The sequence below is a fragment of the Narcine bancroftii genome, chromosome 10 (genome assembly GCF_036971445.1).
Source record: "Narcine bancroftii isolate sNarBan1 chromosome 10, sNarBan1.hap1, whole genome shotgun sequence".
NCBI lineage: Eukaryota > Metazoa > Chordata > Chondrichthyes > Torpediniformes > Narcinidae > Narcine > Narcine bancroftii.
Window position 1 is genome coordinate 107,144,432 of NC_091478.1, and position 22,132 is coordinate 107,166,563.

The 22,132-nt window shown below is 39.9% G+C and overlaps 1 long non-coding RNA gene across 5 annotated transcripts in view; it reads right to left on the reverse strand.

Annotated features, from left to right (window-relative positions):
• LOC138745096 (uncharacterized) overlaps positions 1 to 21,592 on the reverse strand; it is a 39,316-nt gene extending 17,724 nt beyond the window's left edge. For 3 of the 5 annotated variants that reach the window (XR_011346014.1, XR_011346018.1, XR_011346013.1), the window contains exon 1: positions 3,045 to 3,171. This is a non-coding gene — a long non-coding RNA (uncharacterized lncRNA). Of the gene's footprint in view, positions 1 to 1,642; positions 1,786 to 3,044; positions 3,172 to 6,099; positions 6,197 to 21,326 lie in introns of those variants that run through there. The other 2 variants (XR_011346015.1, XR_011346017.1) reach the window with 2 other exon arrangements.
• Positions 21,593 to 22,132: the final 540 nt, after the last annotated feature.

A 22,132-nucleotide genomic window follows, 5' to 3' on the forward strand; every position in this document is an offset into this window, starting at 1 on the left:
TCTCCTGAAAACTGAGAATTTATTTTGGGAAATTAATGTTAGTTACGTGTAATGTCATCTACTGAATGAAGTGGCGGTCTTTGGAGGTTTCCAGTGTTCAGAATCCTGGATAAAAGATTAGGCAGCTGTATTGTTGAAGAAAGACCCCTATCCCCAGGGATGACTTGTGGGAAAGCAGCTTGTGTTCCAGTTAAAAGTGGCCCAGTGGAAAGAGCAAAAACAGCTTCTTTAACCGGGACACAGAGCGCCAATTAACTGAGATGCCAGTGGAACCCCTGAAGGTCTGAAACAAAGGAAGGATTTTGATCAAATGAAGTAGCTATTAAATGTAGGGGTGGAAGTGGATCAGAATTTTGGGACTATGAATGCCAAATTTGAAACAGGAGAGGTTGGGATCTGACCAATTGGTTTTCCAATCTAATAAAATCTGTAAATCCAATAGTACATCATATAGAAGACACACGAGGTAACTGTAACTTACAGTTGCTACTCGAGAATGAAACATGAGATACACTGAAGACAATATTTGAAATTTCTCATTGCAAATTTCAATGAAGATTCAGAACAGGATAGAAGAGCAAACCCAACATTCCAATTGTGTGTCCTCAACATTCATGTGATAGTCACATGAATAGGAAGTGGGGTGAGGGAGGTTTGGAGGGATATCTATTACATGCAAGCAGTAAGAGTTTTAGTTTGATTTGGACATCATATTTAGCACAGGCTCATGGGCTGAGCGGCCTATTCCTAGCTGTACAGTTCTACATTCTATGTATTCCACAGATGGCAAATGGGGCAACTTCACTGAAGTTATAAAAATTGTTACCGTTCATCTCATGTTCAACCTTCCCTACTGAAATAGGAAGTCAAAATTCACAGCCTTGAATTACTTTTCTGAGAAAATGTGGAAATTTATTGGGGTAGATTTCTTTATCTTGCTGCTGATGGTGTGAATTGGGGAAAGTGGGCGGGAAGACAATTTCAGTTCTCAAAGGCAATTATCTAGAGTTATCCATTTCACCTCTTCCACAAGAGCCATCAAGAAGAAGGTAATGTCATTTGGCTCAGAAGTAGAAGAAAGAAAGCAGACAGCATTGGTGGAAACAAATAGCAGCTTCTGGCAACTCGGTCAAAAGTGGCAGCAAACATTTATCTTAAGTGGTTGTGAAAAACAGACAAAAGAGATGGACAGCCCTTTCAATTAAACACATTGCAAACAAAACATTATGCCTCTCTTCTCCCACTGCACTACTGACCAGTCAATTTCCATGCCAGTCAGTACATGGAAAGGGAAAATGGAACATGAAAATTCTCCAGAAACTATTAAAATCTTATCCAAGGCTAGCTCTTAGAAGAACAATAATTGCTAAATTGTTTCCAGCAACATTTCTTCTTAATCTTATTCAACTTCAATTCATATCAACATCTCTGAGCCTTTTCACTGTTCTTGTCAGACACACCGACAATTCCAATAATCTGTCATTTGTTTCCTCTGCTGTAGTTCATCATTTCTTTAACAAATGCCTTATCTATGTCAGCTTTAAGGTTGCCAAACCTAGCTGAGGTTCCAGGCTGCCAATTTGATGCCATTCAATTTATCCATCAGCCAAGCCAGCATTTTATCTGTCAATTACTCCCCCACCTTATCTTCACAAACAGTCAGAAAAATTTCCGCTTTCCTCAAGTCCTCTAAATCATTCAAAGCCTCCTCCTTTTCAATGATTGAAAGAGGACGGTGAATTTTTCAGTAAAAAGCTACCACCAAGTTGAATAGTTGTCCTTTATTTCACTTTTTTTGGTTCTATGTTGTGTGTGTGATAGTACAGGATCCTATCACCAATGTATATTTACATAGAGTTGTTGTGATTGGCTGAGAGATGTAGCCACACCCACTGGTAGGTCATAAAGGGCTGCTCCTATCCAGACTCGGGTCAGTCTGGACTGGTCGACCTCGATGTACTACGCTCCAGTCTTTTGCTGATTAAAGCTAAGAAGTCTTTGGTTCATTCCATGCACTGCTGGAGCAGCAGATGCCTATTAATTGGTCATTCATAGATTCACAAGATTACTGTAAAGGTATAGAACGAGAAGAGGCCTTTCAGCCTGTCCAGATTGTCTCTCTCCCCAAAGGTCTTATCAGTTCCCTCTCATACTCGAGAATTGAACCCACTCTCATGACCTGCATTCCAGATCTTGACAACTCACTGCTTGAATGTTTTCCTCATGTATTTCTCTCACCTAACATTTCACCTCATCAGGCAGCCAAAATAGTTGTAGCTCAACGTTGCCGACCCTGATCACACCTGCCTTTTACATTTTACATTTTCTGCTGTAATACATTCCTTGTTAGGGTTAAGATTAACATATACGACTATTTATCCTGGATCAAACTTACCACAAGCAATACCACAGGCAATATCCTTACAGAATTCCTGACCATCTGCAGTCCATGGCTCAGCTCAACCTAGACTTGTAGACAAAAGTGGTTCATACACCATTTCGAGGCAAGCAGGAAGTCAAATGCACTTTGCTTTCAGCCCTTCAGTTATACACCAGGTCAGTCTAACACAAAAGACATTAGGGTTTGGACAATGATCCCCAATTTATGATAAAGGTAAATTAAGGTGTTATATGCCAGACATCAGCAATAGAAATTAGCCCAGTGTTATATTTAAAATAATATTTTAAATTATTAATTAATATAACATCTTATCCAAACTTAACCACTGTGTGTGTGTGTGTGAGAGAGAGAGAGAGAGAGAGAGAGAGAGAGAGAGAGAGAGAGAGAGGGAGAGAGAGAGAGAGAGAGAGAGAGAGAGGGAGAGAGATAGAGAGAGAGAGAGAGAGAGAGAGAGAGAGAGAGAGAGAGAGAGAGAGAGAGAGAGAGAGATAGTCTACAGTTCAGGCATCATTCTGAAAAGGCAGTTTAAAGTTCAGCCTCAGAAAATCCCGTTTTGACATGCAGGCTTTAAATTGATGCAAAGAAGTAGTCATCGAGTAGGTGGGAGGGAGAGATTGGGGTGGCAGACTGTTTATAAACTCACAAAATCCTTATCAAGGTGCTTCAAGAGAAATGTCCTTTTCAAATGAGTGGCAAATCAGAATTCCCCTTCTCTGCTTAGGGGACATGAAGCGAGTGAGTCTCCCTTTTCATGGCTCAGCCAAAATGCAATATTTCTTCTGCTTCCAAAACCGTTTCATGGCTCAGCTGTTCCAAGTGACCTTCACAATGGTCACAATCCAACTGCAGAATTCTTCTGCTTCCAGAACTCTTTTGTGGGTCAGCCATTCAAAGTGACCTTCCCTCTTGGTCACAGTGCAGCATATTCATGAACAATAATCTCTTAACAATAACATAGAGACAAATTGTCCATAACCAAGAGGCCAATTCAGCACACAATATCACTTCAAGACCTCCTTGCTGCTGTGCTGTCTCCTTAAAAATGGCCCCTGAGCCAACACTGTGGCTTTAACATGTGGGTCTCATGATCTCCACACCTGTGCCTCCATCTCTCCTCAGAAATATTGAATTTGGGTCCTCAGCTTATCAACCCACAGTCGATCTCCAGGGACAGCAGTCTGATTTGTTCTCTTAAAATGACAGTCCCACTCAAATAAAAATGAACTGAAAATGGGAGCATGTAATAAAGGTAAGTGGTTACTTATTTTACATTGCCTGGATGAGTTTATTTATTTGCTATCATTTTCAAGTATTTTTAATTACTTTGGTTTATTTTTGCCTTTAAAAATGATTTAAATCCTTTGAATAGATTTCACAGGAGACTACAAATGCTGAACTATGGAACAATTTCCCTCTACATCTGCTGCCAGATCCCAGAGTTCCACCAGCAGTAGATTCTAAGGGCCTGAGATGGCACCAAGCTGTCAAAGGCCATTTGCAAATTCAGGGAGTTGTCAAGCAGTTTCTTGTCAGTGGCAATGATCTGTTGATTAAAAACCCCAGGAAATTGTCACTTTCTTTTCATTTTTATCATACAATGGATTTTTGTGGGTTTTGTGGGATCAACCAGCAATGATCCTGTGCCAATCTCATGTCAGGCAGTGAAAAATCAAGAAAACGCAATAGCAGCTTTAGAGCAATTTTTCCTTTATGATCCTGTACTTTTTTCCCAATAGTAGCAGAGTGAAGGGGACATGGCCTGGGTGGTGGGAGTCTCTGAGGATAGCAGCTGCTTTTTTTAAGACACCGCCTCACGTAGATGTCCTTGATAGAGTGAAGTCTGGTGCCTGTGATGTTGCAGACAGAGTTAACAGCCCTCTAAAGTTTATTCTTGTCCTGAGAGTTGGCACCTCCATTCCAGGCAGTGATGCAACCAGCCAGAATGTTTTCAGTGACATACCGAATCTCCTCAGACACCTCACAAAGTATAGTCGCTGCCGACCCTTCTTCATGATTGCATCAATGTGGAGGCTCCAGGACAGATCCTCGAAGATGTTGACACCCAGGAATTTGAAGTTCTTGACCCTCTCCACTACTGAGCCCTCGATGAGGACTGGTCATGTTCCCCTGACTTCCTCCTGAAGTCCATAAATCATATCCTTGGTTTTGCTGACGTTGAGTGCAAGGTTGTTGTCATTACACCCTTCAACGAGCTGATCTCTCTCCCTCCTGGACACTTCCTCATTCCCATTTGTGATTCTGTTGACAACTGTGGTGTCATTGGCAAACTTGTAGAGAGCATTGACATCGTGCCTGGCCACACAGTTGTGTATGTAGAATGAGTAGAGCAGTGGGCTAAGCACGCATCCTTGGGGTACGCCTGTATTGATGATCAGTGAGGAGGAGACGTCGTTTCCAATTTGTACTGACTGTGGTCCAACGAGAAAGTCAAGGATCCAGTTTCCGGGTGGGGTGCAGAGGCCTAGAGTTTGTAGTTTCTTGACCAGCTCTAAGGGAATAGTGGTATTGAAGGCCAAGCTGTAAAGCAGCTGTATGAATTACTGATTTCAAGGTGATCCAGAGCTGTTTGGAGATCCAACGATATTAGCTGTTCCATAGAGTGATTGTGAAGATCGGTGAATTGCAGCAGGTCCAGATCTTTGCTTCGGTCAGTGTTAATTCTGGCCATGACCAGCTGCTCAAAGCATTTCATCACAGTGGAAGTTAGTGTTACTGGGCTGTAGGCTCTTAATTTTGAAGCAAATGTTCGAATCTATTCTTCTGTCTTTTCAAAATATGATTTCTTGTTCCTTTTTTCTAGTTGAGGATATTTTGGAAAATGTATTTAAATAAAAATTTGACTTATCCGGCTGGATCTTTCAATCTGTTTTAAACATTCATTGTTCCAGTTCCATGAGATTTTCTGAAACCAATATTTTCCTTTTTTTTTCCAATATTTAGGCATAAATTATGTTTTTTTGTAAATCATGATTAACCACTGAAATCCCCAAAGTATTTCAGGAGGTAACATTTGTCTGAGATAGTAAAGAGGATCTTTTGTCAATTGGTCAGCGATACTGTAATGACATTATGATTAATTTATATACCAAGTTCTATTAATTGGTTGTAGCCAGAGGAAAAAGAATGTGTGGTGTGACATTTCAAGACAAAAAACTCAATGTGAACATTATCATCATTCAGCTGTTTCTGGTAATGACTCTTCAGAATTGATAGCCATGTAGTTTATGGTGAGACGCTAGTTGATAGTGTCGTGGTACATGCGATTTCAACTGCATGTGTGGATGGAGAGTTCTGATTAATTTTGACTTTTACTTCACAATCGGGATAGAAATCAGTGATCCATGTCACCAACTCGGTGGTGATGAAAAAACCCAATAATTAAAAACAGAAATGGGCATATGACTATTCCATCTCCTGGGAGTAACTGCTGCCATTAGGCTGTCAGGCGATCTGTCAGAACGATTTATTCTCACCAGAATGAAAATTGGCAGAAGCACAAATGCCACCCACCTTCACTTGCTAAAGTGCTGGAGAGAGAATGATCTTATAAACCTACATGCAGAGATCGGAATGATCCTTTCTCTTCCCATGGGTATTTTATAATTTACAAACTGACCCAATGTTTGAAAAATAATAGTGGTACCGTACTGGTGCCATGGCAACAGGAAAATTATCACCTCCTTGAACGCTGTTCCGTGCAGACATGGAGTGAAGTGAGAAACCTCTGAAAGCACAACTTGCTCGGATTTGAAAATGCTTTTCCATTATTATTGCCTGTAAAAAGAGAAACATTAATGAAATATTTTAAACAAGTATAATTTCTGTGCTAAGGACAGTGGATTTGAACGGGAAATTGGACACTGTTTAAAATGAACTACCAGCTAGCTGCAATTCATCATTTATTAATTGCCAAGGTCAATTTTATCTCCACTGAGGCAAAAAAAAGAGCCACCAAAGGAAATCGGCAGGTCAGGCAGCATTTGTGGAAGCAAGGTCAACAATTGCTGCTCTGAGATGGCTGCGAATGTTTGGAAGTCACTTCCTTAAAGGGTGATGAAAACATAATCTTTAAAGGATTTTAAGGCAGGTTAGTTCTTGATAAACAAGGAGATAAATCATTACTGGGTGCAGCAGGGGTAAAATGGAATTGTGGTTAGAAGACGATCATTTGGGAGTGTGCATGATTTATCCCTGCTAGTGATTCAAAGTTCATATTTTGTCGGAGAGTACATATATGACAGCATATACACCCCTGAGATACATTTTCCTGTCAGACAGGCAGAATTTCCACTTATCGGTAGTGTGGCTAACATTAAAAAAACCCATAAAGCATTAAAAATTGGCAGGAGGTTCAAATAATCTTTGTCTCAGTTGTTTATAGAGTTCAGCTTAAATTATGCAATGCCTTTATGTTGAGATCTTACTGAATGCAGTAGATTGATGTTAAATGTGTCATAAGTGGCCTATTTCAAGTTAATGAATTTCATTGATGTTAGGAATACGACTCAAGAATCTGCTGATGCTCTCCAAGGGGGTGACATTGGAAAACAAGTTTCCAGTGGTTATTGGTACTAACTCAGTTGCAAGTTGAGAAGACCGTGAGAGGGGCTTTCCCAAGTTGTAGAACTTGACAGTGAGAGTGCACCACACTTAGATACGTCCTCTCTGACACCATCTTCATTGACATAGCTAGAATATCTACTCACTATTCAGAACTGCAACTTGAAAATTGCCCAGGGACAGTCTCCTAATTGAAATTCTTCCAAGTAGAATCCTTTGGATTCATGTGAGAAGTGATGTATTCCCTCTCTCCCTGTGCCAGGTTCAGCTATTATCTGGAGCCAAACTATCCCAGTTGTGGACTTTCTTTCATTGCGTTGATGGACTTTAATGTGGAGGGGCAAAGCTTGTATTTTCACACAATTTGCATAGTTCCATGATAATACTGGATGTAAGGGCTATTGCTCTCCATTGTTGGTCGGTTTACAAACCAGATACTAGATGTAAGGGCTATTGCTCTCCATTGTTGGTCAGTTTACAGACCAGATACTGGATGTAAGGGCTATTGCTCTCCATTGTTGGTCGGTTTACAGACCAGATACTGGATGTAAGGGCTATTGCTCTCCATTGTTGGTCGGTTTACAGACCAGATACTAGATGTAAGGGCTATTGCTCCCCATTGTTGGTCGGTTTACAGACCAGATACTGGATGTAAGGGCTATTGCTCTCCATTGTTGGTCGGTTTACAGACCAGATACTGGATGTAAGGGCTATTGCTCTCCATTGTTGGTCGGTTTACAGACCAGATACTGGATGTAAGGGCTATTGCTCTCCATTGTTGGTCGGCTTACAGACCAGATACTAGATGTAAGGGCTATTGCTCCCCATTGTTGGCTGGTTTACAGACCAGATACTGGATGTAAGGGCTATTGCTCTCCATTGTTGGTCGGTTTACAGACCAGATACTAGATGTAAGGGCTATTGCTCCCCATTGTTGGTCTATTTACAGACCAGATACTAGAGCACAATGATCACTAATGGAATAATAATCGACTTAATTGTGAAATTATAATGTGACAAAGGAAAGATGCACAGGTATAATTCAATAAATTCATCAATCCCTGGTCCAAAACTGGACACTCCTGAATGAGAAACATTTCAAACTATATGGGCATCACATTCCCCTCTATAAAATAGTATAAGCTCGAAGTATTCAACTGATTTGGCAAGATCTGTGACAAAAGCAACAGAATGAATGGTTCAGCCCTTTGACCTTTCAATAAAATTACCTTCAACAATGTTATTTCTTCCACCCCCCCCCCCCCCCAACAACACCCCCAATACCCCTGCCCCCCACCCCCCACACTCCCCAGCTCTTTTCCAGGATTTTTATTTTAGTTTTCCACCATCTGTAAGATTTCTCTTCTGGGTCATCACTATCTTGTAATCTTAATTATAACAATTAGCCATACTAATGCAAGTTACAGAATTGTATTCAAGAAATTAATAAACATACTAATTTTTGCATTTATATTTATGTTTGAACAGTTTCTCCTAAAGATTACATTTCTATTCATTGATATATTCCAAGAAAAAAGAAAATTATGGAAAAATGGCACAAATGTGGTTACAAGAGAGGTTAAAGCTAAATAAAAGCAAAAGGGAGGGCAAACAAGGAAGCAAAAACTAGTAGGAAAAGAGGACTTGGAAACTTTTAAAAACACAGAAAGGGACAAAGAAATTCATTAGGAAAGAAGATAAATTCTGAAAGAAAGTTGCCAAGATTTTTTTTTAAACATATGAAGAGTAAAAGAGAAACATGGGTAGATATAGGGCCACTTGAAAATGATGCTGGAGAAATTATAATGGGTAACAAAGAGATGGTAGAGGAACTAAATGAATGTTTGGAGTCAGTCTTCACTGAGAAAGACAACAACAATATACCTGATAGAGGTCTCAGGGAATAGAATTACTAGAGAGATAATGCTTGGTACACTAAATGGACTAAAGATAGATAAGATATGATCCAATATGATCAGGAAGAATATAAAGAAAGATAATCTCCCTGACTAGATGAGGTGCACCCACAGGTTTTGAAGGAGGTGCCTTTGGAGATTGTGGAGGCATTGGAAATGCTTTTTTCCAGAAATCAATAGACTCTGGCGGGACTGGAAGGTCACAAATGTATTTCAATCTTTTTATTTCCACCCACATACCACCTTAAGCAATCCCTTACTAATCACAGAGCACTCATAGCATAGGGAATACTTAAAGTGGTATATGAGTGGAAAGAAAAAGGTTGGGAACCACTGCTCTAGGATGACGTTATAACATGATAGGTCCAAGTCAGCATGGTTTCATGAAGGGAAGTTCTTACCTGACCAAACTATTGGAATTTTTTAAGTAAATCTCAAGTAGGATGGACAAAGGGAGAGTCTGTGGATGTTGTGTATTTGGATTTTCAAAAGCCCTTCGATAAGGTGCCACATAAGAGGCTGCTTAATAAGATGAGAGTACTTGGAATTACAGGAAAGATATTAGATTGGGTGGAGCATTGGCTGATAGGAAGGAAGCAAAGGGTGGAAATAAAGGGATCCTGTTCTGTTTGGTTGCCGGTGATGAGTGGTGTTCCACAGGGGTCGTAGTTGGGGCTGCTTCTTTTTACAATGCATATCAATGATTTAGATTATGGACTGAATGGTTTTGTGGCGAAGTTTGCAGATAACACCAAGATAGGTGGTGGAGTAGGGAGTGTGGAAGAAACAGAAAGGATGCAGAGAGATGTGGACGGTTGGATAGTGGGCAAAGAAATGGCAGTGAGAGACAATATTGAGAAATGTACAGTTGCACATTTTGGAAGAGGAAATAAGCAGGCAGATAATTATTTGGATGGGGAGAACATTCAAAATTCGATAATCTAAAGGTTACCCACCAGGTTGGATCAGCAGTGAAGAAAGCGAATGTGATGTTGGCCTTCATTTCAGGAGGAAAAGCATCTAAGAGTAAGGAGGTGTTGATAAGGCTCGGTGGGGCACTGGTGAGGCCTCATTTGGAGTAACTGTGTGAAATTTTGGGCCCCTCATCTTAGAAGGAATGTGATGATGTTGGAGAGAGTACAGAGAAGATTTACCAGGATAATTCCTGGAATTCAAGGGCTCACATTTTATCAGCTCTTAGACTGTGTTAATTGGAGTATAGAAAAATGAGAGGGGATCTCATCGAAACATTTCGAATGCTGAAAGGATTGGACAGAGTAGATATGAATAAGATGTTTCCCTTGGTGGGTGAATCCAGGACAAAATTAGAGGAGACCCATTTAAAACAGAGATGAGGAGAAATTTCTTTAGCCAGAAGGCCGTGGATTTGTGAAATATATTGCCAAATTCAGCTGGGAAGGCCCAATCATTGAGGGAGTTTAAGGAGGAAATTGATAGGTATCTAATTAGTCAGGGTATCAAGGGATATGGGGAAGAGCTGGAATTTGGAATGAGATGTAAGAACAGTTGAGCTCAGGGTGGAGCTGTGAATGGCCTACCTCTGTTCCTTTATCTTGTGAAACTAAAGACAAAAGATCAGAATAATTGAGGAACAAGAATTAAAGTGACAGGTGAATTTTGGCTCAAGTTTACACTTTGAACAGATGGATCGCTAAATCTGAATTTGCTTTGTTAATTGTAGGGGGTAAAGGTAGAGGTTCCATTATTGTCACATAATACCATATTTAGAATATCATATACATGAAATTCTTTAACTTTGTCTTCCGTATGGAAGACAGAGTGTTGCCACTTTGTCCAGCACCCCTCACAGAAATGATACCCAAGCAAGGAACTAACCCATGACCCTTGGTTTATAAGATCAGTGGTCTAACCACTGAGCTATTGGAGTGTAAATATTTTCAGTTAAAGTCAACCTTTTCCAGATGCTTAATACGATCATTCCCATCAGCTGTAAATCACAGGCCAAAAGGAGTTTGTTTTCCTTCAGCTTGCAGCTCTAAGACATTCCATTGGAAAATGTGGATGGACTGTCAGTGCCCTGTCCAAGGGAATAGAAGAAGAGAAAAAGGAATGAATCCTTGGCTTATCATGGTTAATGAAATGGGAGACCACTGATATCATTTTCTAAGTGCAGATCCAATATCATTTTCTAAGTGCAGATCCGAAGGGCTGCGAGCACTGAAGGTTTCCTGATCATATTGGAGGTTTGGATCTGGAGCTTGAGTTGCTGATCGTTTTAACTGGAGGTTGTGTGACTGCAGAGAGAGCGAGAGGGAAGGAAGTGAATCTCCTGTTGTTAGGAGCCATCAGGCAACACTCATGGCAACTCTTTGCCTTACGACAGACCAAAGTTGAAGTTTATCATGTAGATTACATTTTTAATTTATAATTATGTGACAATAAATGAACCTTTGAACATTTAATGTCCATTTTTCACAATTCCAAATGCAATCAAAATATTTAATACTTAAGGAAAATTTACCAGATCTAAAGTACAGTTGCCAGAGTAATTTATCAATGTGACTGACATTCTTCTCTAACTTTTCAGAAGGACTATGGAAGTCTAAATTAGAGCAAAATTGAAAGGATTGCCCTTGACCAAAATTGGAAGTGAATGCAGGGAACTTTAAATTCTTTGTCACTGATTCATATAATCATTATAATTTCTCTTTTTCAAGCAGCAATTTTCAACATCATTGCCCAGACGCTGATGTCTGTCAGAGCAGCACCTAATTTTCATTTCTAAAGCAATTTTAAAATCAATTTTGCCACTTTGTGTAGTCGGTAGTTTCTCCCCTTTGCCTTGCATTAATGAGTCAATAATTGCCTAGGGGCTTAGAACAGCACAAGAACATACTGTAGGGACAGGAACAAGCTTGATTTATCATTTAACTCCATATGGAAAGATAAAACACAGAAACTGGCCCATTTAGTTCACACTGACCATCAATTATCGATTTTATATTTATCCCTTTTTAAAAATTCTCTCCACATTCCCTCTTCCACCCCTCCCCCCAAGATTCTCCAACTCACCCAAGGGTGATTTACAGTTACTAATTAAACACGTTTTTTTGAACGGGGAGGAATGCAGCAAACCAAATAACTTGCATGTTCAAAGGGGTAATTACAGAACTACCCACAGACAGCACTCAGGATTGAACAGCATTTCTGGCACTGTCAGGACTTGAAAGCTTCTTTCACATAGGTGGTATCCATGATTTTTTGAGATACTCTTTGCTTCCTTGTATGAACCAGCATTGCCCTTTATGGGTGTATACCAAACACGGTCATTCAATAGGTGTCACTCCCAAGGGTGGATGTCAATGCTGGAAACTCTAGGGATGGTCTTTGAATCTTTTTTTCTGGACATCACGTGACCTTTTGCCCTCAGTCAGCTCTCCACAAAGGGGCTGCTTCAATATTCTATCACCTCCTGCCCATCTGATCTGTGATTCAACAGTGTATAGATGCTTGGGAGGACTGTCTCTACCAACTACTATTCTAAGTGAAAACATTAAATAAAATTGGCCTCTATTCCAACTTTGTCACACCCAACACCACTTTCCCCACTTCATTTCAACCACATGACATAGGAGCAGAATTAGGCCATTCGGACCATCGAGTCTGCCCCACTATTCCATCATGGCTGATTTGCAATCCTCTTCAAACCTATTCTCTTGCCTTCTCCCTATTATCCTTGATTTCCTTCCTGATCAATGTATCGACCTCCTCATTAAATACCTGAAAGACTTGCAGTGAATTCCACAAATCCACTAGGTAAAGAAATTCTCTATTCTAAAGGGGCATTTTTGTCTTCTGAGGCTGTGCCCTCTGGTCCTATTCTCTCTCATCATTGAAAATGTCTTATCCATGTCCACTCTATCTAGGCCTTTCAGTATTTGATAGGCTTCAATGAGATTTCCCCCTCATTGTTCGAAACTCCATCAAGCCTTTGTGTTCATGCACTATGGTTTTAAAAATTGTATTACTTTCAGATTAAGGTCACCAGATGACTAAGCATCTGGTGCCATTTTTGGACAGGAGTTCAAAAACACTCATCACCCTTTGTATATGGACACATTCCCAGTCTTCACTTTGAGACTCTGGGAAGGGAGGTAGTTCCTTTCTTCTCCTGATCTCCTTCATGACATCAGCACCTAATGTTTCTAATTTCAACCTTACTAGTGACCAATTGGTCTTCAGTAAACTCTGTTAACTACACCCTGGATTTATTCTCCTGACCATCTAAATGGGTAATGAGAATTGTTCACCATTCTTCACTCTAGTCTAAACATAACTTTGTTTGGCCTCAAAATTAAACAGTCAGATTTATTTTAAACACTACAATTTAATGTGGCTGCTTATTTTGGATAACCAGTAGTTTTATGTAGATCCTCTGATGCACATTACACCACAGTTGCAATTTTGGTTTAAAATTAGATATTTTGCAAAGCATGCTTGGATCTGTCCCTCTAGCAGATGAACCAGGTTTGTTACAAGGACATGTTGAATTATATCAAATTATGTAAAGATATAATATGGAAAATGTCAAAGTATGTCTTGGTTTGATTGTTCAAATTGTTCTAGATTCAGAAACGGTCCCATTAAATTGGAAAGCAGTGAATTTAACTCATTCATAAAGAGGGAGAGGCAGAAAGCATGAAGCACATCCCATTTCGGTCACGTAATTATTAAATATATTATAACAAGCACCTAAGGGTGGGAAGGTAATAATGCAAATCAACATTGTTTATTGAAAGGGAAATCATGTTTGTCCAGCATTTGAGTTATTTGATGTATATTGTGAAATTGTCCATCTTGGCAGGAAAAAAATGTTTAAAAGGAAGCTTTTGACTCAATTGGTCAAATATTAAAGAACTCAAAGAAACAGAGACCTGGGTAACTTGATGCACAATTTGCAAAAGGTTGGCATGAAAATAGAGTAAGTAATGAGCAAAATAGACCACAGGTTAGTATTTGTTCCAAGAGGAAATGAATGCAAATATAGGATATTTATTGGGATGCAGGTGAGGTTGGATTTGGAGTGGGTTGGTCTCCTTGTTGAAGGAAGGATATAAATGCATTGGAGATGGTTTAAAAAAGAAGTACTTGACTGATATAGGGATTGAGTTAGTTGTCTTATGAAGGAAGACCAGACAATTTAGGCTTATATGATCAGGAGTTTAGGAGAACGAGAGAGGTGCTAACTTTGAAAGGTTTGGAGAGGTAGATACAACTGGATGTTTCTTCTTGAGGATGGTGGGGTAGGGGAGGGTGAAATCTCAAATCGGGAAATTCTGTTTAAAAATGAGGTCACCCATTTAAATCGAATGTCAAGTAATATTATTTTCCACTTGAGGATGAAGAATCTTCAGAGCTCTCTTCTTCAGTGAAAATAATCTTTGGAATTTTAAGGCAGATACATAGAACCATCTCAGCACAGAAACAGGCCCTTCTGCCCTTCTAGTCTGTGCAAAACTATTTTACTGCCTAGTCCCACTGACCTGGACCCAGACCATATCCCTCCATACCCTTCCCATCTATGTACCTATCAAAATTCTTTTTAAATGTTAAAATTGAGCCTGTATTCATTACTTCACCTGGCAGATCATTCCAGAGTATTTCCCTTCACGTCGTTGGCCAAAACCACCTCACATCTTCTTTTAACCTTCCTGATTTCTTTCTTGAGGTTTTTCTTGCATTTTTATACACCTCAAGTACCTCAATTGCTACATGTTGCCTGAACCTGCTGTACACCTCTCTCTCTTCTTCTGAACTAGATTCCTAATATCCATCAAAAACCAAAGTTCCCTACGCCTGCTAACGTTGCCTTTGATCCTGACAGGGACATACAAATTTTGTACTCTCAAAATTTCACCACAGAAGGTCCTCCACTTACCTCACACATCCTTGCCTGAAAACAACTTATCCCAATCCACGCATTCTAGATTTTTTCTCATTTCTCAAAATTGGCCTTTCTCCAATTTAGAATCTCAACCCAAGGCCCAGAGCTATCCTTGTCCACAATTAATTTGAAACTAATGGCATTATGATCACTGGACCCAAAATGTTCCCCTACACATACTCTGTCACCTGTCCTTTCTCATTCCCTAATAGGAGATCTAGTATAACATTCTCTCTAGTTGGTACCTCTATTTATTGATTTAGAAAACTTCCCTGAACATTTTTGACAAATTCCAAGCCATCCAGCCCTTGTACAGAATGGGTGTCCCAGTCAATATGTAGAAAGTTAAAATCTTCTATTATGTTTCATGCATCTGTCTGCTCTCTCTCTACAGATTTGCTCCTCCAATTCTTGTTGACTACTGGGTGGTCCATAATACAACCCATGAGTGTAGTCGTAACTTTCCCATTCCTCAGCTCCACCCACATAGCCTCAGTAGACAAGCCCTCTGGTCTGGCCTGTGATATTTCCCTGAAGAGCAATGCCACTCCTCCCCTTTTGATCCCCTCCCCCCATCCCTGTTCCCTCACGTGTAAACCAACAGAAGCCCAGAACATTGAGCTGCTAGTCCTGTCCCTCCTGCAACTAAGTTTCACGAATGGCCGTAATGTCATAATTCCATGAGCCAATCCATGCTCTAAGCTTGTCTGCCTTTCCTACAACACTCCTTGCATTGAAATAGTTGCACCTAAGAACATGTCCAACCCTTTGACTTCTAATGTTACATGTAATTTTCCGATCGGAACAGGTATACAGATAGATTCTCATAAGCAAAGGAATCAGCAGGAATAAGACACCACAAACCCTTACACACAGAAACCATTTTGAAAGTCAAAATGCCTGCTAAACCATTGTGGGCTGAAGGATGTGTAAACAGCCAAAAGACCGGAAGTGATTGACCATTGAAATGTTGAAGACAATGCCGTTTACTCAGAGAAGCTCCTGTGCATACAAGGCAGGCTTTTGCTTCAATAATCTAGGTATACACAAAACCATTGGTTTGTGACCTGGGCAGACAACTCAGAAGCATTTTCTCATTAACTTTTGAAAGAGAAGAACTTCAAACAAAATCAGCAGTGAGGTCATGTCATGTGATTAAAGACACTTCAAGGATACATCTTTAATATTATACTAGTTTTCATCTGAAGTCAGAAATGCAATAGCATCTGGTTAGAGAGGTTCTGTATGTGTTGTATCCTCTTTACCATGGGAGGTACCCAAAACCAGTGGTAAGGAAGAGCTACTTTGAGGAGTCATGTGATGGAGTAGTGGCCAGTAGGAAAATACCAGCCCTCTCCAGAAAAGAAGGAAAAAAGTGACAAAAAGCAAAGCCCCAGACACACAAATAGCAACAAATAAAAAATAAAGGTGTGGAGGAAATGGCACCTAAGAAAGAAAAGCCAAAAACAACAGGAAGAAAAGAAGAAAGAAAGAAAGACACCAGAAGAGAAAGGTGAAGGCCTTACCTGCATGAAAAAGCAGGGGCCCGCCATGGAAAGAGGATCCCACTCCCCGAGGTTAGTGGAGACCCCGCAGGGTCACGACCCACGAACCGCAGGACTGCAAAAATGGCTCACGGAGCCAAACAGGGGTGCGCAAGGACAACACTGATGGGAGGGGGGACCAGCTGTAGAGTGAATCTCCACAGCACAGCTGAGAGAGACCCGACAGCAGGTGTCCCAACTGGAAGATAAATAAAACAATGGGAACGGGAGGGGTAAGGAAGAAAAAAGGAAACTAGAGACATAACCGGCCCAGAAGATGACCAACATCAAGACAATATTGAAAAAAAATACCCTGAGACAAGCAGCTCAACAAGAAAATCAGAAGAGACACAGATACAAGGAAGAGAAATAGAAGTCACAAACCCAAGAGCAAACACAGAAGAAGAGGAGGAGGAAGAAGAAGAAGAGGAGGAGGAAGAAGAAGAGGAGGAAGAAGAAGAAGAGAAGAGGAAGAAGAGGAGGAAGAGGAAGAAGAGGAGGAAGAGGAGGAAGAGGAAGAAGAGGAGGAGGAAGAAGAAGAAGAGAAGGAAGAAGAAGAAGAGGAGGAAGAAGAAGAAGAGAAGAGGAAGAAGAGGAGGAAGAGGAAGAAGAGGAGGAAGAGGAAGAAGAGGAGGAGGAAGAAGAAGAAGAGAAGGAAGAAGAAGAGGAGGAAGAAGAAGAAGAGGAGGAAGAGGAAGAAGAGGAGGAAGAGGGAGGAAGAGGAAGAAGAGGAGGAAGAAGAAGAAGAGGAGGAAGAAGAAGAGGAGGAAGAAGAAGAAGAGAAGAGGAAGAAGAGGAGGAAGAGGAAGAAGAGGAGGAAGAGGAAGAAGAGGAGGAAGAGGAAGAAGAGGAGGAAGAGGAAGAAGAGGAGGAAGAGGAAGAAGGGGAAGAAGAGGAGGAAGAGGAAGAAGAGGAGGAAGAGGAAGAAGAGGAGGAAGAGGAAGAAGAGGAGGAAGAGGAGGAAGAGGAAGAAGAGGAAGAAGAGGAAGAAGAGGAAGAAGAGGAGGAAGAAGAAGAAGAAGAGGAAGAAGAAGAAGAAGAGGAAGAAGAAGAAGAAGAAGAAGAAGAGGAGGAAGAAGGAGGAAGTTCGAATGGAGAGGGGAGTTGTGGGTGTCCGGCAAGGGACAAGGGGAAACTCAGAGAGGGGGGGTACACTTGGGGTTAAGGGAATTTTAGATGTGGGAATGGTTGAAATATTTTATGTTTCAGAAGTGTTGTCATACAGTGCGTTCAAAAAAAAACTGAGAAATGGAAATGGGGAAAAGGGGAAAGGTGGTGGTGAGGAAGTGGAAATGAGATGTAAACAAAGTATGAAATGGCCATGTTGAACTATATGACTATAAATATTAATGGAATACATAACCAAATCAAAAGGAAGAGGCTATTAAATTTACTGAAAAAAGAAAAAAATAGATATAGCATTCGTGCAGGGAATGCATCTAACTGAAGTGGAACACAAGAAGTAAAGAATTAGGCCTCAAACTGGATGAAGCACAAAAAAGATTTATTATGATAACCTTAGCTGTAGCAAAAAAAATGTATAATGTCAACCTGGAAATCAGAAGAGAGCCTGAGAGTACAGCAATTGTACATAGAAATGAATAAATGCATTCCATCGACAAAAATACATATAATTTAAGAAATAACGTCACAGTATTTGAACAAGTTTTTGAACCATACATGGAACACAGCAGAGAGGGCCTACCGCGGACCTGCACCCTCTAAAATGACAGAATGAGAAGAAGATGAAATGAACTGACCCAGTGTGTAACAGTAGATGACACAATTTTCTTGTTTATTTTCATTGTGCGATGACATTGTTTAATGGGTTTATTGTAATGTATATGTTGAATGTTTAGTGGGTAGGGAGGCGGGAGGGAAGGGAGGGGAAAAAGGGTAGAAAATGACACTGTATATTCAAGAGGGAAATGTTTGTGTGTATTTTGGTTAATATGGTTCAGAGTAAACGTGGATAGGCTTTTTCAATTAAAAGTGGGGGAGATCCAAACTAGAGGGCATGGTTTAAGATTGAAGGGGGAAAATTATAAGGGGAACATGAGGGGAAATTTCTTTACGCAAAGGGTGGTGGGGATGTGGAATGAGCTTCCGACAGACGTGGTCGAGGCGGGATCATTGGTTACATTTAAGGAAAGACTAGATAGTTACATGGATAGGAGAGGACTGGAGGGGTATGCTGGTCAGTGGGACTAGGAGGGTGGGGATTTGTTACGGCATGGACTAGTAGGGCCGAACTGGCCTGTTCTGTGCTGTAAGTGGTTATATGGTTAATATGTGAAAAATAAAAAAAAATTAAAAAAAGGATGAGCTACTTCACCTGCCACTTTGAAAAGAGGACAGTTTCACGGTGTCCATTTTTACAAGACCAATTCATGTAACCCTTGCTTGGATTTGTTGAAATCGACATGTAAAACAAGATACTGTAACCTCCATTCCAGAGAGGGAAATCATTCATATGAAGAAAAAATTCTCTGAAAACAACTCTACAAGAATTTTGTGAGTTTTGAGAAGTCTGAGGCCTCACATCTACTCCATAATTACTTTTGAGTAACATTTTAAAGAACAAAACTGACTGAACTTTAAAAATTGATTAACAATCGTATCTAACCTGTCATGTCAAGAAGAGTTATGGTTTTTGGACCTGCTACGCGTACACACACACACACATTTGCACAGGGTGTGGTTAAGTAAGAAGTGATATAGTTATTAATAGTTAATAATAATAAATATTGCTTTGAAGATAGTGAATTTCTATTACTCCTGGTCTAGGTCGTAACATATATTGAAATAATCACAGTTCTTTTTACTTAAACCAAATAAGCATTAAAAATGGGTTTTGGTTGTGAAAATAAGAGCCTTTGGAGACAGCACTGATGCTGTGCCTGTCCACAGAGCAGGTGACCTTGCTCGGGGATATCCCAAAACCAGCTCTGGGACAACTGGCAAGTGCTGGTAATGAATTGTTGGCTGCCTATTTCATGCAAGCTGATCTTACAGCAAGCTTCAAGAAACCTGCAGAGTGATTTGAACCAACAATTTCTTGATACAGCTGCAAGAGAAAAGTACAATTATATGATAAAATAATGAAGAGTCAAAACACCCTCACTAAACAAATGTATTTCCTAGCATTATCTTCATTTCCTATTATTTGCAAACTTCCTTGGGCAAGTCAAATGATACACTGCCTTATAATGACAGGAATATTGTACCATATACATAATGTTTTAATCTGCTGTTGTGTATTTGTGTTCAGCTATCCTTGAAGTCCAACTGCTGTTAAGTAAATATAACCTGAGTCAACGAAACATTTTGATAAAGTGCAAAAAGAAATGAGAGAGATAAACAGCTAAACAACAAGAAAAAATCTAAAATTTTAGATCACAATTCAAAAAACTAAAGAATTCACACTAGATTTAAAAATGCAAATATAAAGCTTGAATGAATTGGTCACACAATGGTAAAGATAATGAACTTATTTAAAATATTTTGGCTTTCTAATTTTTCAGTGTTCACATCATTTAACAAATGTAGATGTTTTCAATTACCCCAGAGCAAAAAGAGTTATGATACAATTACACATTTATTTCTTGAATAAAACTATTGTTAACAATTGAAATTCTCTTCAATCTGCATTTCAAATTGGCTCAATTTTTTAAAAGCCAACAAGCAAATAAATGCTCATTTGCTTTTAAGAACATTGCAGGTTTAGTGATTAATGATGGACTTCTCCCTTCGACAACCAAAGCACCCCATTATAAACCTAACATCTGAAGGCAGACATTAAAACACCCTTCACTGAACCAAACCTGAATGTGGACTCAACTCCTACCTTTCTAATCAAATAAAAGAGCCATAAGAAACATATTCCATGATTGTCAGAAATAAAACCAATAGAAAACTGGTTTAATGACAGATAAATAAATTTTGTATGTTGAACTATATTATTTTTATAGTTGTGAGCCAGGTCAAGTTAACTCATAGTGAGTTCTATTCATACAATAAGCTTAATGCCATTTTTGCTGTGGTTAAATATTCTTTCAGTACTTTTCCATTTGAAAGCTTGTTTCTTTTGAGGAGAGGCAGATATCATTATTTTCAGAAGCACTTAATTACTTTCATACACCTCAGAGACATTTATCCCTCAAATATTACATCTCTATTAATATTTTCAACAAATATTGGTAAAAATTTAAACCAAAAAGCTGAGCTAGTTTTCTACAAGCACACTAATAGTGGAGAACTTTATCTGCTGGTTCCATGTCACAGAATCCTGGGGACATTGAGCAGTTCAAGCCACTTTTCCCCATCATGAAATGGACTCCTGACATTTTGTTATTACCTTTGCTCAGCATGGCACCTTTTTCTTTGCAATTTAACTCCGGTAAATGGTATTCACTTGTGATGCAATGCATAAAAATGGACTCCTCCATTATTTTTAAGCACATTACTTTGAAAAACAACTGTTCCTTCTGTACTGACAATAACCCCACACCAGCAGTGCGAGTGTAAGACAGCTTTAATAAACTAACATGGACACTAAGAGGGTCTCGTCTCTCTGCAAGACGAACCTGGAAGACTAGACTGTAGCTCTGGACTGCTTTATAGACAAGTTCACCGGGATGACCCCTGGTGACCTAGTGGTGTAATTACATCTCACCACACTTACTGAGCCACAGAACAACCAACTTTTACAAACCCCTATTCTGCTGGAACAATGCCTTTTGGATGGCCAACCCTCAAACTATATTCCATATCCTGGCTAAGATTTAACCTGAAACACAATCTCACTCATATGCTTGGGGTGTCTTATACCATGAATTCAAGATCAGAATCACATTTCCTTTCCACTTCCTGCCTTGAGGGTCATTCCAGGGAGATGTTGCAGATGTCTGCAACATTTTGGTTTACAGCTCTCTACTACATTTGGGATCTCATCCTACCTCCAGAGTTAAGGAAAAATGTTGTCTACTTTCTGCATCACAGGAACAAGAAGACTGAGCATGGCAATTTCCCACTGCAGACTTCATCAAAGTCCAGCCATCTGGAGGTGTCCTTGACAATCTCCTGTTAGATGTAGCAATAAGCAGCATATAATCCCCTTGCTTCTCCGTGCAATCTTCTTCACCAGTCCAAGATCCTCGGACCCTTCATGAGCACGCTTACTCACCACCTATCATTAATTAAATCCATTCATTCAATACCTACATCCCCTTAGAGCAGAAAAGAGCGGATTACATTGAAGTAAGTGTCTTTAAGGCCACACCAGTGAGGATGGGCAAGAAGTCAATAAATGACGTGATGTTGACGTCAACACTGAGAAACAAGAGCTTTAGATGATACAGTTTGCAATATCAAGATAAACATAATGAGAAAGGATCATTCTTGTTCATCCTCCACAAAAGGTCAGCAAAGCAATCGATCAATCAATCAAACACATTTTATAAAGAGTTTGTGTACAGAATCATAATTTATTGTCATGAGCACGACACAAAATTCATTGATTGTTTTGTGGCAGCATCACATTTCCATATAATAGAATTAAATAAAATAGTGCAAGAAAAGGTCAAAGTGAGGTGGTGTCTGTGGTTCATTGTCCATTCAGAAATCTGATGGCAGTGGGGAAGAGGCAGTTCTTGCGCTACTGAGTCCTCATCTTCAGGCTCTTGTACCTTTTTCCCCAATTGTAGCGGAGTGAAGAGGGCATTGTCTGGGTGGAGGGGGTCCTTGAGGATAGAAGCTGCTTTCT